The 16,294-nt window shown below is 37.6% G+C and overlaps 1 long non-coding RNA gene across 1 annotated transcript in view; it reads left to right on the forward strand.

Annotated features, from left to right (window-relative positions):
- Positions 1-16,294, forward strand: part of LOC120870972 — a 122,689-nt gene that overhangs the window by 46,426 nt on the left and 59,969 nt on the right. The window lies entirely within an intron of this gene.

Raw genomic sequence — 16,294 nt, forward strand, 5'->3', positions numbered from 1 at the left:
TATTTCTTCAGCAAAATGTATGAGTATTCAAATTAACTAGGTTAAATAAAGATTATGAATAGCTTCATACTGCTTCAGGTCAGGTTTCTCAACACATGAATTAGAAAGAAATTTAATTTTGAAATTTGCAAATAAGTTATTGAGAACCTATAATTAAATTTCAAAAAGGAATTATCTGAACACCTATAGAAAATGTTCAGCTTCTGTTTACAAGATTTACAAGATTTATAAGTGTTGCTCTGGAAAAATGGCTCTGATACATTGTGTAAAGGGAAGAGATAATTTTTCAGATTAACATGAATAGCATATCCCATTCGTGTGGGGAAGAAGAACATCTGCATCTCTACATTTGTATTTTGTCGCAGGCATGGGAAAAGAATAGAAGTGTTTGCACAACAGACAGTTATGTAATATAATTTTAAATCATCATAATGTAATAAGAAGGTTTAAAAATAAGGTGGACTTATTGAGTGTATCATAAACTTTGACCCCACATGCTTGGTTTGTAGCAATAATGGCTTTTTATAGATAGTTTGGCAATGGCACCCCACTCCAGTACTCTTGCCTGGAAAATCCCGTGGACGGAGGAGCCTGGTAGGCTGCCATCTCTGGGGTCGCACAGAGTCAGACACAACTGAAGAGACTTAGCAGCAGCAGCAGCATAGATAGTTTGTAGCAACGAGTGTAGTTAGTGTCTCATCATTCTCTGATAAGACAAGCAGTTCACAAAGTGTGTGAGTATCATTTAGATGCAAAAATGTACTAACTCAATTAATTAAAATTGCAAAGAGAGCAATTAAAAGGTAGGAGGGATATTCATCTATATTTGCTGACAAAATAAGTTCCTTTAACGAAATATGGAAATGACATTTAGATTGTGGAAATTGTAGCCTGTAAAGAATCAATTCTCCCTCCCTAAAATCATTAAAATCATGGTGTATGTTGCACTGTGTGGGAAAATTCTCATTTAGTGATGTGTGTATAAAAGAATATAGAGTATACAAATTAATGAAACACTGTTAAAAGCTTATTAAGTTGAGGATCCCAATTCTGTTAAGTGACTGAGTATTAAAAATTAATTTTGCTAAATGCTTGACTGTATGTTAGAATTGAATTAGTTTTTTAGCATATCAGTCAGTTCAGTCACTCAGTCAATCATGTCTGACTCTTCGAGACCCCATGGACTACAGCAAGCCAGGCTTCCCTGTCTATCACCAACTTCTGGAGCTTGCTCAAACTCATGTCCATCAGTCAGTGATGCCAACCAACAATCTCATCCTCTATCATCCCCTTCTCCTCTTGCCTTCAATCCTTCCCAGCGTTGGGGTCTTTTCCAATAAATCAGTTCTTCTCATTAGGTGATCAAAGTATAGGAGTTTCAGCTTCAGCATCAGTCCTTCCAATGAATATTCAGGACTGATTTCCTTTAGGATGGACTGGTTGGATGTCTTTGCAGTCCAAGGGACTCTCAAGAGTATTATCCAGCACCACAGTTCAAAAGCATCAATTCTTTGGCGCTCAGCTTTCTTTATAGTCCAACTCTCACATCCATACATGACTACTGGAAAAACCATAGCTTTGACTAGATGGACTTTTGTTGGCAAAGTAATGTCTCTGCATTTTAATATGCTGTCTAGGTTGGTCATAACTTTTCTTCCAAGGAACAAGCATCTTTTAATTTCATGGCTTCAGTCACCATCTGTAGTGATTTTGGAGTCTAAAAAAATAAAGTCTACCACTGTTTCCATTGTTTTCCCATCTATTTGCCATGAAGTGATGGGATCTTCATTTTCTGAATGTTGTGTTTTAAGCCAGCCTTTTCCCTTTCCTCTTTTACTTTCATCAAGAGACTCTCTAGTTCTTCTTCGCTTTCTGCCATAAGGGTTGTGTCACCTGCATGTCTGAGGTTATTGATATTATCTCCTGGCAATCTTAATTCCAACTTGAGTTTCATCCAGCCTGGCATTTCACATGATGTACTCTGCATGTAAGTTAAATAAAAAGGATGACAATATACAGCCTTGACATTCTCTTTTTCCAATTTAGAACCAGTCTGTTTTTCATGTCCAGTTCTAACTATTGTTTCTTGACCTGTATACAGATTTCTCAGCATATATATGTCCCCATATCAAGGTCCCCATATGGGACATTTAAGCTTCCAGAAGTTATCAAATTATTTTGGAAGCTCAACTTTATACAGTGGAATGATGTTGACCATATATTATAAGGACCTGCAAAAAAAATATTTTAAGAAGTATTATAGAATAAGAGCTTCAGTATCTTTCTTTAAGGAAACCATCCTTTGTACATTCAGCCAAGAGGGCCTGGCCGTTACCTTGTTTGCATGGCATGGCTCTGTTAGGTGGTAAAGACTGGTGGCAACACTTAGACTCTTAGTGTGTGCCTGGGACTAACTCTTTATTACATATTTTGAATGTTCCTTCACCAGGATTCTTGAAAAATAATATCCCTTCAAAGAGTTGTTATAATTCAATAAAATGGGCTATCTAAGGTTAAAATTATCTCCATAGCTGTGAAGCTCATCTCTGTGATTACACCTTTGCCCTCATATATGTTCTACTCAAGGAGACAGTAATTCTGTTAAAAAAAAAAAAAAGAGAGAAGTAACACCTTTCTTCTGCTCAAAACCTTCCAGTGGTTTCCTATCTCACTCTGTAAACACTGAAATCTTTGTAATGACCTGTAAGTCCCCGCATGATCTAGTTCTCAGCTAATTTATTGCCCTCATTTCCTTGGGATCCCACTGCTTAAGCCACACTAACCTCTTTGCTTTTCAAGAAAATATGAGGCCCACTCTTGACTCAGAATGTTTTCACTTTGTATTTCTTCTGACTGGAATATTTTTCCCTAAATGTTTTCATGCCTCAATTTTTCACATCTTTCAAATTTTTATTTAGCTCTCACCTTCTTCATGAAGACTTCCATAGAGTCCTGTTTAAAATTTCAAACTCTACCTATAAAAGTTTTCATCTATTCTTAATAATTTATCTCCATAGTTCCAGTAACACATAAAGTGCTATATTTTACGGTTTTATTTTATTTTCTGACCTTTTTCACTAGCATATATGCTCTGTAAGACCAAGGTTTTTGTCTAATTTGTTCATTATTGTAGTTCCAGTACATAGAAGAATAGATAAAACTTAGTATGCAACAATACACTGTATTTGTTGAATGAGAGAAATACAAAGACAGGGGTCAAAAATAACTTTAAAGTTCTGACTGAGCAATATGAAGGGATGAGTTGAGACTTCTCAGGCAAGTCAATGGTTAAGACTCTATACTTCCACTGCAGGGAGCATGGGTTCAACCCACATGCTGCATGGTATGGCAAAAAAAAAAAAAGGAATAAGTTGTCTTTAAGTGAAATGGGATATACAGATACACACTGACAGAGAATTAGGTCTTAAAGGTGAGGGAATCTGGACCTCAATGTTTGACATGTTACTTTTGAGATGACTACCTAAGTGAAGATGTTGAGTAAACAATTGGATACCTGGGTCTTGAGTTTAAGGAACAGGTTTACGCAGAAGATAGAGAGTTGAGAGTCATTGACATATAGAAAGAAGATGATATTGCCAAAAAATTGAGTGTAGATAGAAGGGAAAAGAGGCCTAAGATTAAGGCATGATTCATTTCAACAGTTCAGTTCAGTTGCTCAGTCATGTCCGACTCTTTGCGACCCCATGAATCGCAGCACGCCAGGCCTCCCTGTCCATCACCCACTCCCGGAGTTCACTCAGACTCATGTCTATTGAGTCAGTGATGCCATCCAGCCATCTCATCCTCTGTCGTCCCCTTCTCCTCCTGCCCCCAATCCCTCCCAGCATCAGGGTCTTTTCCAGTGAGTGAACTCTTCGCATGAGGTGGCCAAAGTACTGGAGTTTCAGCTTTAGCATCATTCCTTCCAAAGAAATTCCAGGGCTGATCTCCTTCAGAATGGATTGGTTGGATCTCCTTGCAGTCCAAGGGACTCTCAAGGTCTTCTCCAACACCACAGTTCAAAAGCATCAATTCTTCGGTGCTCAGCCTTTTTCACAGTCCAACTCTCACATCCATACATGACCACAGGAAAAACCAGAGCCTTGACTAGACGGACCTTAGTCGGCAAAGTAATGTCTCTGCTTTTGAATATGCTATCAAGGTTGCTCATAACTTTTCTTCCAAAGAGTAAGTGTCTTTTAATTTCATGGCTGCAATCACCATCTGCAGTGATTTTGGAGCCCCCAAAAATCAAGTCTGACACTGTTGCCACTGTTTCCCCATCTATTTCCCATGAAGTGATGGGACCAGATGCCATGATCTTTGTTTTCTGAATGTTGAGGTTTAAGCCAACTTTTTCACTCTCCACTTTCACTTTCATCAAGAGGCTTTATAGTTCCTCTTCACTTTCTGCCATAAGGGTAGTGTCATCTGCATATCTGAGGTTATTGATATTTCTCCCGGCAATCTTGATTCCAGCTTGTGCTTCTTCCAGTCCAGCGTTTCTCATGATGTAGTCTGCATAGGATTTAAATAAGCAGGGTGACAGTATACAGCCTTGACATACTCCTTTTCCTATATGAAACCAGTCTGTTGTTCCATGTCCAGTTCTAACTGTTGCTTCCTGACCTGCATACAGATTTCTCAAGAGGCACGTCAGGTGGTCTGATATTCCCATCTCTCTCAGAATTTTCCACAGTTGATTGTGATCCACACAGTCAAAGGCTTTGGCATAGTCAATAAAGCAGAAATAGATGTTTTTCTGGAACTCTCTTGCTTTTTCCATGACCCAGCAGATGTTGGCAATTTGATCTCTGGTTCCTCTGCCTTTTGTAAAACCAGCTTGGACATCAGGAAGTTCACGGTTCACGTATTGCTGAAGCCTGGCTTGGAGAATTTTGAGCATTACTTTACTAGCATATGAGATGAGTGCAATTGTGCAGTAGTTTGAGCATTCTTTGGCATTGCCTTTCTTTGGGATTGGAATGAAAACTGACCTTTTCCAGTCCTGTGGCCACTGCTGAGTTTTCCAAATTTGCTGGCATATTGAGTGCAGCACTTTCACAGCATCATCTTTCAGGATTTGAAACAGCTCAACTGGAATTCCATCACCTCCACTAGCTTTGTTCATAGTGATACTTTCTAAAGCCCACTTGACTTCACATTCCAGGATGTCTGGCTCTAGGTGAGTGATCACAGCATCGTGATTATCTGGGTCGTGAAGATCTTTTTTGTACAGTTCTTCTGTGTATTCTTGCCACCTCTTCTTAATATCTTCTGCTTCTGTTAGATCCATACCATTTCTATCCTTTATCAAGCCCATCTTTGCATGAAATGTTCCCTTGGTATCTCTAATTTTCTTGAAGAGATCTCTAGTCTTTCCCATTCTGTTATTTTCCTCTATTTCTTTGCATTGATCGCTGAAGAAGGCTTTCTTTTTTTTATGGGTATTTTTAAAAATTAATTTATTTTTTATTTTACTTTACAATTCTGTATTGGTTTTGCCATACATTGACATGAATCCAGCACGGGTGTACATGCGTTCTCTTCTTGCTATTCTTTGGAACTCTGCATTCAGATGCTTATATCTTTCCTTTTCTCCTTTGTTTTTAGCCTCTCTTCTTTTCACAGCTATTTGTTCAACAGTAGCAGGCAAAGGAGATAAGTTATTCATAGAAAAAGAGGATAAACACAGCCAGTGAGTTGAAAGGAAGTTCATGAGGGAAGTGATGTCTTAGAAACCAAGAGAAGAGAGTATTTCAAAGGAGAGAAGAGTAACTGGCCACATCAAATACTGCTGACAGATCAAGTAAAGTACGGACTGAGAATCGAATGAGGAGCTAGCCATGTGGAGGTCACTCAGGGTTTCACAAGAGCGGTTATAGGAGGAAGGCAATGGGGAAAGCCTGGTTCAAGCAGTCCAAGAAAAAGGGGCAGTGAGGGATTAAAAAAAGTGAACATGGAATACTGAATTCAAAGAATATCATTAAAAGGAACAAAAGAATTGAAGTGGTTGTTGAAGAAGGAAGTGGATTAAAGGGATTTATTTTTGTCTTATTTAGTTTTCTTCTTTTAAAGAGAGAATTCATGGCATGAAATGGAGAGATGCACAAGAGAAGGAAAACTTCAAAGGCAGGAGATAGCAGGAACTGCAAGAGAAATGCCCTTGAATGGTGGTGAGAGTTAATGGGGCAGACTGCACATGAGAGAGGAGGAAGTTCTTCTGTAAATTGAAACATCAAAAGTTCTTTTTAGCAAAAAGATAGATGGCAAGTATATGTGACTAGATAAAGGTAGATAGAGAGATTTGGTGGTTGGTAATCTCTTCTGAAGCTTTGGAGACTTTCACTAAAACAGGAACCAGTATCACTCGGTGAAATTAAAAAATAGAGAAGAAATATGACGTGATTGTTTAGAAAAGAAGGATAGTGAATGGGTTAGGAAAACAAATTATCATATTATTAAGGGGCAATTTGGGTTGGTGGTCACAAATCTGAGGTGGGACAGGTCAGCGTGTGTGTGTTCTTTATTCCAAACATCATAGCTGTACAGGCACAAAGTAAATAGAACATGCATTGGGGTATAAGTAAGACATGCGTGCATGTTCAGTTGCTTCAGACCTGTCCAATTCTTTATGACACTATGAACTGTAACATGCCAGGCTCCTCTGTCCATGGGATTCTCCAGGCAAGACTACTGGAGTAGGTTGCCATGCCCTTCTCCAGGGACTCTTCCCCACCCAGGGATTGAACCTGCATCTCTTTCATCTCTTGCATTAGCAGGCAGATTCTTTACCACTAGCGCCATCTGGGAAGCTCATAACTAAGACAGTGATTGTAATTCTTGATCATGAGACTTAAAATGGGTAAGGGGCACTTGAGAATATGAAAGGAGTAAGAAAGAATGAATGATGGCAGTTTCAGAGCCCAGTGGGGTTTACGAAATCCTGGAGTCAGGATACTGTGGAAAGTAAGCAGAAGATACGGTTGAAGCTGAGGATCCTAAAGATCATGGCTATGGAGAAGCTGGACTTTGCTGGTGGCTCAGACAGTAAAGAACCTGCCTACAAGGTGGGAGATGGGAGACCTGGGGTCAATCCCTGGGTTAGAAAGATCCCCTGGAGGAGGACATGGCAACCCACTCCAGTATTCTTGCCGGAAGTATCCCCATGGACAGAGGATCCTGGTTGGCTATAGATCATGGGGTCACAAAGAGTCCAACATGATTGAGCAACTAAGCACAGCACAGCATGAAGAGGTTATAGCTGTTAAAATTGACAAGGTCTAGGTTATGAATCAGAGAAGGCAATGGCACCCCTCCAGTACTCTTGCCTGGAAAATCCCATAGACAGAGGAGCCTGGTAGGCTGCAGTCCATGGGGTCGCTAATGGTCGGACACGACTGAGCGACTTCACTTTCCCTTTTCACTTTCATGCATTGGAGAAGGAAATGGCAACCCACTCCAGTGTTCTTGCCTGGAAAATCCCAGGGGCGGGGGAGCCTGGTGGGCTGCCGTCTATGGGGTCACACAGAGTCGGACATGACTGAAGAGACTTAGCAGCAGCAGCAGCACGTTGTGAATAAGAGTATGTGGCTGAGGTGTTTGTAGAATGGAAAGAGGACAGAAACTGAGAGGCCAAGCATTGGGCTATTCCCTCCCTGAATTATGACTGTAGATATGTACTAGGAACAAAATAAAACCCTAAATCTTTAATGAAAAGGGAAAATAAGCCAAAAGTTGGTAGATGACTACAACAATGAGGGATAGTCTTGCTATATTAATCCTGTATCATAGAGTTTTCGGTGATGGTTTCAGGGAAGAATAAGGGAGAAGGGTCTGGAAACAACCATGAGAATTAAGAAGGATGCCTTCAACACACACCAATGGAGAGGATTTTAGTGGAAATATATACTCAGAGGAGAGCCTGGTTTCAGTTATATCAGATAAGGAAAAGAGCATTCAGAGAAAGGTTTGAGGGGATTTTTCAGGTAACTGACCTTGATTAATCTAGAAAGAATCAAGGGAGGGTTTGGAGTTTGATGCATGTGAGATCTTAGTTCCCCAACCCGGGATCGAACTCATGCTCTTCTAGTAGAAGTGCAGAATTTTAACCACTGAACCATCAGGGAAATTCAGTTCCTGTGTGTTTTAGTGACTTGAACATGTCCTGTCCTACGTGTTGTTTAGTCGCTTCAGTTATGTCCAACTCTTTTGCGACCCCATGGACTGCAGCCCTCCAGGCTCCTCTGTCCATGGGATTCTTCAGGCAAGAATACTGAAGTGGGTTGCCATGCCTTTCTCCAATTGTATTGCTCAAACATATGAAAAAAAAATAGTGGGCTTAATTTATTAGTAACATTATTTTGATCATTGTTTTTGTTTGAGGAAATATAGCAAATAATTGGAAACATAAAAGCCTCCTCTTTTAAGGTCAAATTTCTATTCAAAAGTCCTGTTTAGCCCTTTGGGACTACAACTCTCAGAAATTGAGTATTAAATTTTCTTTGAGACCAAAAATACCCTAGCTTATCCAAAGCTTATGAGATCAGATTTCTGTTTGTGTCTATCGTGCATACTTTCAACCTCATTGAAACTGCAGTTGTCAGAAAAGGATAAATAATATTCTTTTTACATGAGTAAAATTCCCAGCTCAATAGAAGACTTGGTTTGACCTGGATTAATGAGCTATGAAAGCTCAACTATCAATATGGCTCCTACAACAGTAGAATTTACCTGGCTTCACCTGGCTTTGTTCACCATTCTTCAAGATTCAGTGTTCAGGGGCGCTGGGAATTCTTCCCTAACTTCTCCAAGTCTCGGTTAGTGCCAGATTTACAGTATCCTTGCTACACCCTAACTGTAAAACACACTCAATCACTTGTTCGGGAAGTGTCTTTCCAAGAACCGCAGAATCAGCATTTCTCTGGAACTTGTTAGTAATGCAAGATTTTGTGCCACATCACCTCTTGAATCAGAAACTCTGGGGGTTGGTGCTCAGTGGTCTGTGTGTTCAGATGTTCCTGGTGATTGAAGACCATTGAACTGAACATATTCTGTTTGATCTTTTATTTACCTGTTTAGCTCCTAGCATAGTGGTGGTCCCAAGAATGTGTCCAGCACATATTTATTATATCAATTATCAAAATGAAATCCAGGCTATACAGCTTCTCAAGTCTAGCTAGAGAGGAGATGCAATCAGTGTTTGGTTTCTAATTGTGTCTGATTCTGCGACCATGGGCTGTATCCAGTCAGGCTCATCTGTCTGTGGAATTCTCTGGCCTGGCATGCTACAGTCCGTGAGGTCACAAAGAGTCAGACATGACTGGGCAACCGAGCAAGATGCAATCCATTTTATTTTACAGGTAAAACAAAAGAATGACAAAAAAATAAAAGAATTTCTTTTTGTAAGGACAGCGAGTGGAAAATAAATTTTGAAACATAAAAGGAAAATAAAAATACTGATAATATGATTTATTGTTTAGTTATTGTTTTGGTCTAGTTTTTGGCTATATATAAATCAAATATTCATTTTCTTCCATAGATTTTTATCTCTTTTCCTTTAGAAACTCTTGCTGAAGGAGTGAATATTAACTTCTTTCAACGTTAGGTAGAGAATAACTCTTAGAATAGTTGAAAGTATTTTTTACTGTCACAAAGTGATTTATATCTATTAAGAGGAAATTATGCCAATACATGAGTATGTATCAATATGATACATGTGTGTATATCTATAGGTATGCAGCATGTACACATATGATTCTTATATATATAACTGTGTGATACATGTATACATGTTTACAAAAGACAAAATAATAATAAATTTATTTAACTTTAAATCTACATGAGAAATTATATAGTTAATAATTTGCACTCCGTGACAGTTTTTTCTGAATGAGTATTAATAAATTTAGTTGAATTTCCAAACAGTACAGCAGTACTAGCATATATAAGCAAGATCTAACTGCTATTTTCTAATCAAATGTGTTTGACAAGTAAATAGTAGTCTTGTGATTATGTACAATTTGTCTATGTATGAATCTAGAAGCACAAGCTGGAATCAAGACTGCCGGGAGAAATATCAATAACCTCAGATATGCAGATGACACCACCCTTATGGCAGAAAGTGAAGAGGAACTAAAAAGCCTCTTGATGAAAGCGAAAGAAGAGAGTGAAACGTTGGCTTAAAACTCAACATTCAGAAAACTAAGATCATGGCATCAGGTCCATCACTTCATGGCAAATAGGTGGGGAAACAGTGGAAACAGTGTCAGACTTTATTTTGGGGGGGCTCCAAAATCCCTGCAGATGGTGATTGCAGTCATGAAATTAAAAGACACTTACTCCTTGGAAGGAAAGTTATGACCAACCTAGATAGCATATTGAAATGCAGAGATATTACTTTGCCGACTAAGGTCCGTCTAGTCAAGGCTATGGTTTTTCTTATAGTCAGGTATGGATGTGAGAGTGGGACTGTGAAGAAGGCTGAGCCCCAAAGAATTGATGCTTTTGAACTGTGGTGTTGGAGAAGACTCTTGAGAGTCCCTTGGACTGCAAGGAGATCCAACCAGTCCATCCTAAAGGAGATCAGCCCTGGGTGTTCATTGGAAGGACTGATGGTGAAGCTGAAACTCCAGTACTTTGGCCACCTCATGCGAAGAGTTGACTCATTGGAAAAGACCCTGATGCTGGGAGGGATTGGGGGCAGGAGGAGAAGGGGACAGCAGAGGATGAGATGGCTGGATGGCATCACCAACTCGATGGACATGAGTTTGGGTGAACTCCGGGAGTTGGTGATGGACGGGGAGACCTGGCGTGCTGCGACTCATGGGATCGCAAAGAGTCGGACATGACTGAGTGACTGAACCGAACTGAACTGAACTGATAAACTGATTAACAGTCCCTTATAAACATTAGATGTAAAGATGCCAGTTTCTGCTTGAATTAATAAGTGTGCACTAATTTATCGTGTATAAAGATTTATTTTTTGAATGAGGGGACTTTCTGTGAAGTATGGGCTATATTAATCTCTCACCAGTTAGACTCACCATTTAAGCAAATCATTTAAATTTATTTTCCTTTCAGTAGTTAAGATTTCTATCCTGTTATTTTAGCTTTTCCATCACTAGAGGCCACTGTTGTATTTTTGATATATTTCATAAGCAGGAAAGCCTTTAAATGCACTTGTCTGAATAATCTCAAAAGCGATAGATTTTAGAATAGGAGAATTATGTGTACTATATTTTGTGAAATCAGGCTATTTGAAATAAAAATGATTTTTAATATTAAAGCAAAATGTGGAATTTGTATTTAAAATATTTCATTATATTTTTACCAAATAGACGTTATTTCTCATATGACATTGTTTTCCCCAAAATCAATGTTCCTCAGTAATTATAGAAGGATTATAGATCTATTTTCCATGAAATATCTTTGGAAAATAATGGATTCTAAAAGATCCACCAAAGGTAAAATAGTATGGTTAAAGGTATTGACTGCCAACAGTTATTGACTGTAAGAATATTACTTCCAATACATCATTTCATACTCATTACAGTCTTATAAATTAGCTACCAATGGTATTCTCAATGTAACTTGAGGAAACTAGGGTACTGAGAATGTAAATAAATAGCCCAATATTGTTAATGTTATAGGTTTTCTCAAAAGGGCCACTAAAAAAGTATATATGGAATATAATTGTACATGTGTGTAAGTGTGTATGAGGTTATATGTATAGAATTATATATATACACATACTCACAAATTCTGATAGTGATATCATTGTCCAGAACTGTGCAAGATCTGAGATTTTACCCTTCTTGCTAGAAAATTAACGTTTTACTGTTTAATATATGCTGACAGAAAACACAAAACTCCTGGGCCAGAGACAAAGGACTTGATTGCTCACAGCCGGAGCAGTGGTAGGAGTTTCCCAGTTGTGTCAGTTTCCCCAGGCCCCCGCCAGTCTCACAGATTCCTGCATATGCAGTGGATTGTAGCACAGCAGGAGGATGCTCAACTTGGGGGATTTACTGCTTCTGCAGCAAGTGTAACTAGCAAGCTCTTGGAGGAAGAGATTGTGCCTCATGGAGGTTTCTCACTGCAATCACAACCTTGAGAAATATCTCAGGTAGAGAGTTTGTCAGAGTGTTAAATTCTTGGAATACTCAGCAATTTCATGCAGATACCAGGGCAGATTGCCTCTCTAAACTGTCATTTGTTGTTGATGGGGCATGTATTTTTTTTATATGTTTTATTATATTTTACACATTTTTAATGGTTGTCTCCTCAATTTTCAAAGGATGAAGGAATGGATAATAAATGCAGTGCTGTAAAACCAAGACAGTGATCCATCTATTTCCCTCAAATGCATTTCTGGGCCTTTCTTGTAGTCTGTATTAAATTTGCTTTGCTGTCTCAGCATGTGTTGTTTGTTTCCCCATTCTGTCTTGTTACATTCTCATGTATTTAAAAAACAATTTATTCAGTACCTACTTGGTGTAGGTAAAATTTTTGTGTTAAAAGCATTTTCATAGCCTCAAAGTAGAAACTGTGTTTCATCTAGTTATGATGTAGTTTTTTTTAAAATCTAATATATATAATTTGTAACATTGTATCAAGTACCATGTATCAAAGACAAATTGCATTTATAAACTTTCTCTTTATAAATATTAGCAGCTATAATGCTGCTAAAATTGTTTCTATTTTTTCAGCGAAATAGTTGATTTACAATATTATATTAGTTTTAGGCATATAGCATAGTGATTCAGTATTGTTGTAGACTATACTCTGTTAAAAGTTATTACAAAATAATGGCTATGATTCCCTGTGCTATGCAATATATACTTACTGTTTGTCTGTTTTATGCATGGTACTTTGTACCTTTAATCCCATACTCCTAACAGGCTCTTTTCCCATTCCCTCTCCTCTTTGGTAACCACTAATTTGTTTTCTATCTCCCTGAGTCTGTTTCTGTTTTGCATATACATTCATTTATATTAGTTTTTTGATTATACATGTAAGTTATCATATAGTATTTGCCTTCCTCTCTCTGACTTATTTCACTAAGCATGATATTCTCTAGGTCCAGTCACCTTGCTGCAAATGTCAGAATTTCATTTTTTTATGGCAAAGCAATATATGTATATATATAATATATATATAGCAAATTATTTATCTAGTCATCCCATGATGGGCACTTGGCCATTGTGTACAGTGCTGTTATGAATACTGGGGCATGTATGTCTTTTTGAGTTAGTGTTTTCATTTTTTTTCCAAATATAAATCCAGGAGGGGAATTGCTGGAGCATGTAATAATTCTAGTTTTCCTTTTTTGAGGGACCTCCATGCTATTTTCTATAGTGGCTGTACTGATAATTTATGTTTCCACTAACAATGTACAAAGGTTCCCTTTTATTCACATCCTCTCTAACATTTGTTATTTGTAGACTTTTTGATGGTAACCATCTGATAACTCTGTTGTCTTAATTTGCATTTTATTGAACATCTTTTCATTAAAATTGTTTCTTGTTTTATTTTATAAAATAGCTTTAACTTTTAACTATTGAAATCTAGTAGTATTTTCTAAAGAGTTTTATTGTTATAAAGTGTTAATAAAAGGAGTTTCTCAAGATAAAATAATTTGAAACCACTATTAATAATAATTTTGCCAAAGAAATAATGTTTTACATTACCATTATCTTATTAATACTTTCTAATTTAGTACAGATAACATCATCTTTTATTGAAAAGCATAGAATAAGAAAGCATAGAATTAGAAAGAAAATCATAGAATAAGAAAAAGAACTGGAATATTCAGTTCAGTTCAGTTCAGTCGCTCAGTCGTGTCCGACTCTTTGCGACCCCATGAATCGCAGCACGCCAGGCCTCCCTGTTCATCACCAACTCCCAGAGTTCACTCAGACTCACGTCCATCGAGTCAGTGATGCCATTGAGCCATCTCATCCTCTGTCGTCCCCTTTTCCTCCTGTCCCCAATCCCTCCCAGCATCAGAGTCTTTTCCAATGAGTCAACTCTTCGCATGAGGTGGCCAAAGTACTGGAGTTTCAGCTTTAGCATCAGTCCTTCCAAAGAAATCCCAGGGTTGATCTCCTTTAGAATGGATTGGTTGGATCTCCTTGCAGTCCAAGGGACTCTCAAGAGTCTTCTCCAACACCACAGTTCAAAAGCATCAGTTCTTTGGGGCTCAGCCTTCTTCACAGTCCAACTCTCACATCCATACATGACTACCAGAAAAACCATAGCCTTGACTAGACGGACCTTGAAAAGTCCTCAAAATTCAAATATCAGAGAATATAATTGAAAATAGAATATATTTTAGATAGTGGCAACTTAATACTGGACTTGGTAACGTGTGTGTTCAGTCACTTTAGTCTTTGCAACCCTATAGACTGTAACCCATCAGGCTCCTCTGTCCATGGTATTCTCCAGGCAAGAATACTGGAGGGAGTTACCATGTCCTCCTCCAGGAATCTTCCTGACCCAAAAATTGAACCTGCATTTCTTGAGTCTCCTGCATTGCAAGCGGATTCTTTGCCCCAGTAAAATATGTGTGTTATTTAAATCCACACTCGTTTTTCTTTTTTCTTTTCCAGTATAAATAAATGGTAGGCTCTAATCTCAAATTTCAAATATTAGCTACATGACACTGGGTTGTTCAAGTCTTGCCTATTTTCACCCTTTCTAAGAAAAAGTATTACTGAAGAGTTTTTCTAAAATTTTAAAAGTGTAACTAACATATTGGTAAAGATAATATACATTTTATCATGAAAACAGGTTCAGTATACATTTGTACAGTGAAAAAATTTTCACTTTTAATCAAAATTCCAATATTCTACTTCTTAAGTTATTAAATTTCAATTGTGAATTGAATTTTTTGAGAAACTGTAGATCTTTGTAACTAGCAGAAAACTTGAGGATTATTTGCTATTCTACCTGAGTTATGTCCACATAATTCAGAAAGGATGTGCCTGCAAATACACTTATGAGGTACCACCCACTCTTTGTATGAACCCTGTCCAAATTTTTTTTTCATATTATACAAGTGTACTGACACCTGTTCATTCAAATATTTTAAATTAATTTAGAGTAGCATTTAGTAGAAGGAAGTATACAGCTTTTAGAATACGACACGTTGCAACATTAGCTCTTCCATTTACTAACAAGACTATTTAAAAATATTATTTATTTATTTGGCTGTGTCAAATCTTAGTGTGGCAAGTGGGATCTTTCATTGTGGTGCCCAGACTCTCTATTTGTGGTGCGTGCGCTCAGTCATTGTGGCTCTCAGGCTTAGTTGCTCTGCTACATGTGGACTCTTAGTTCCCTGACTAGAAATTGAACTCAAGTACCCTGCATTGCAGTGTATTCTTAACCCCTGGACCACCAGGGAAGTCCTGGTATTTACATTTTCTGAATCTCAATTCTCTCCATTTCTTTCTCATCCTTAAAATATCAGAGTAAAGATGTGGAGGAAGATAAAATCATCTTTACCACATGAAATGACAGAGGTTAGGGACCTAGAAGCCTGCTTAGAAATCAGTCAATGTTAGTTACTCTTGTTTCTTTTGCCATTCCCATTGCATTAATATTTATGGTGCCTTTGTAGCCCAGGGTAATTCTATAGCTCTCACATATACTATCTTGTACACAGAAAGAATATAGGCCCTTAAATAATATAACTAATAGCAGTACTCTAAATGATGAAAGAAAGAAATATGATCATATCAAGCTATTCTAAAATATTTATGGAAAGTTCATTTCTTTTTGTATCAGTAAATATAATTCAAAAGTATTTCACCAGATATTTCTTTCTTTGAAGGAGTAGAGGGTCAACTACAAATTTATCATCTGGAGGTAGGGATAATTTTTTACCTGTTAGTTAATGATGATAAAGATAACTATTTTTTAATTCCATGAAAATTTTCTATCAATTGCATAAGTTTACTTCTTTGGAAATCTAATGTGACATATGATTAAATAATGCTAGAAACATACATTCCTTTGAAAACAAAGGAATAATTGATTATTCCCTCTTCACTTTTAACCAAAAAATCCTACCATGACATTAAATAGAAAGTTGATGGAACATCTGGGAGGCTTTATTAGTGCTGTTTAAGTAGCTAATTACTGGAGAAGGAAGAATGTGCTTTAGACTGCAGACTTCCTGAGAATGCAAAGGAATTTAGACTTTATTCCATAAAATGGTTATTGTTCTGTCAATCATATTTTACAACTAGTCTCTGTAAGGTCCCATAAACATCAGTAAGTTTGCTCA

Source organism: Oryx dammah, unplaced genomic scaffold (assembly GCF_014754425.2).
Source record: "Oryx dammah isolate SB20612 unplaced genomic scaffold, SCBI_Odam_1.1 HiC_scaffold_12, whole genome shotgun sequence".
NCBI lineage: Eukaryota > Metazoa > Chordata > Mammalia > Artiodactyla > Bovidae > Oryx > Oryx dammah.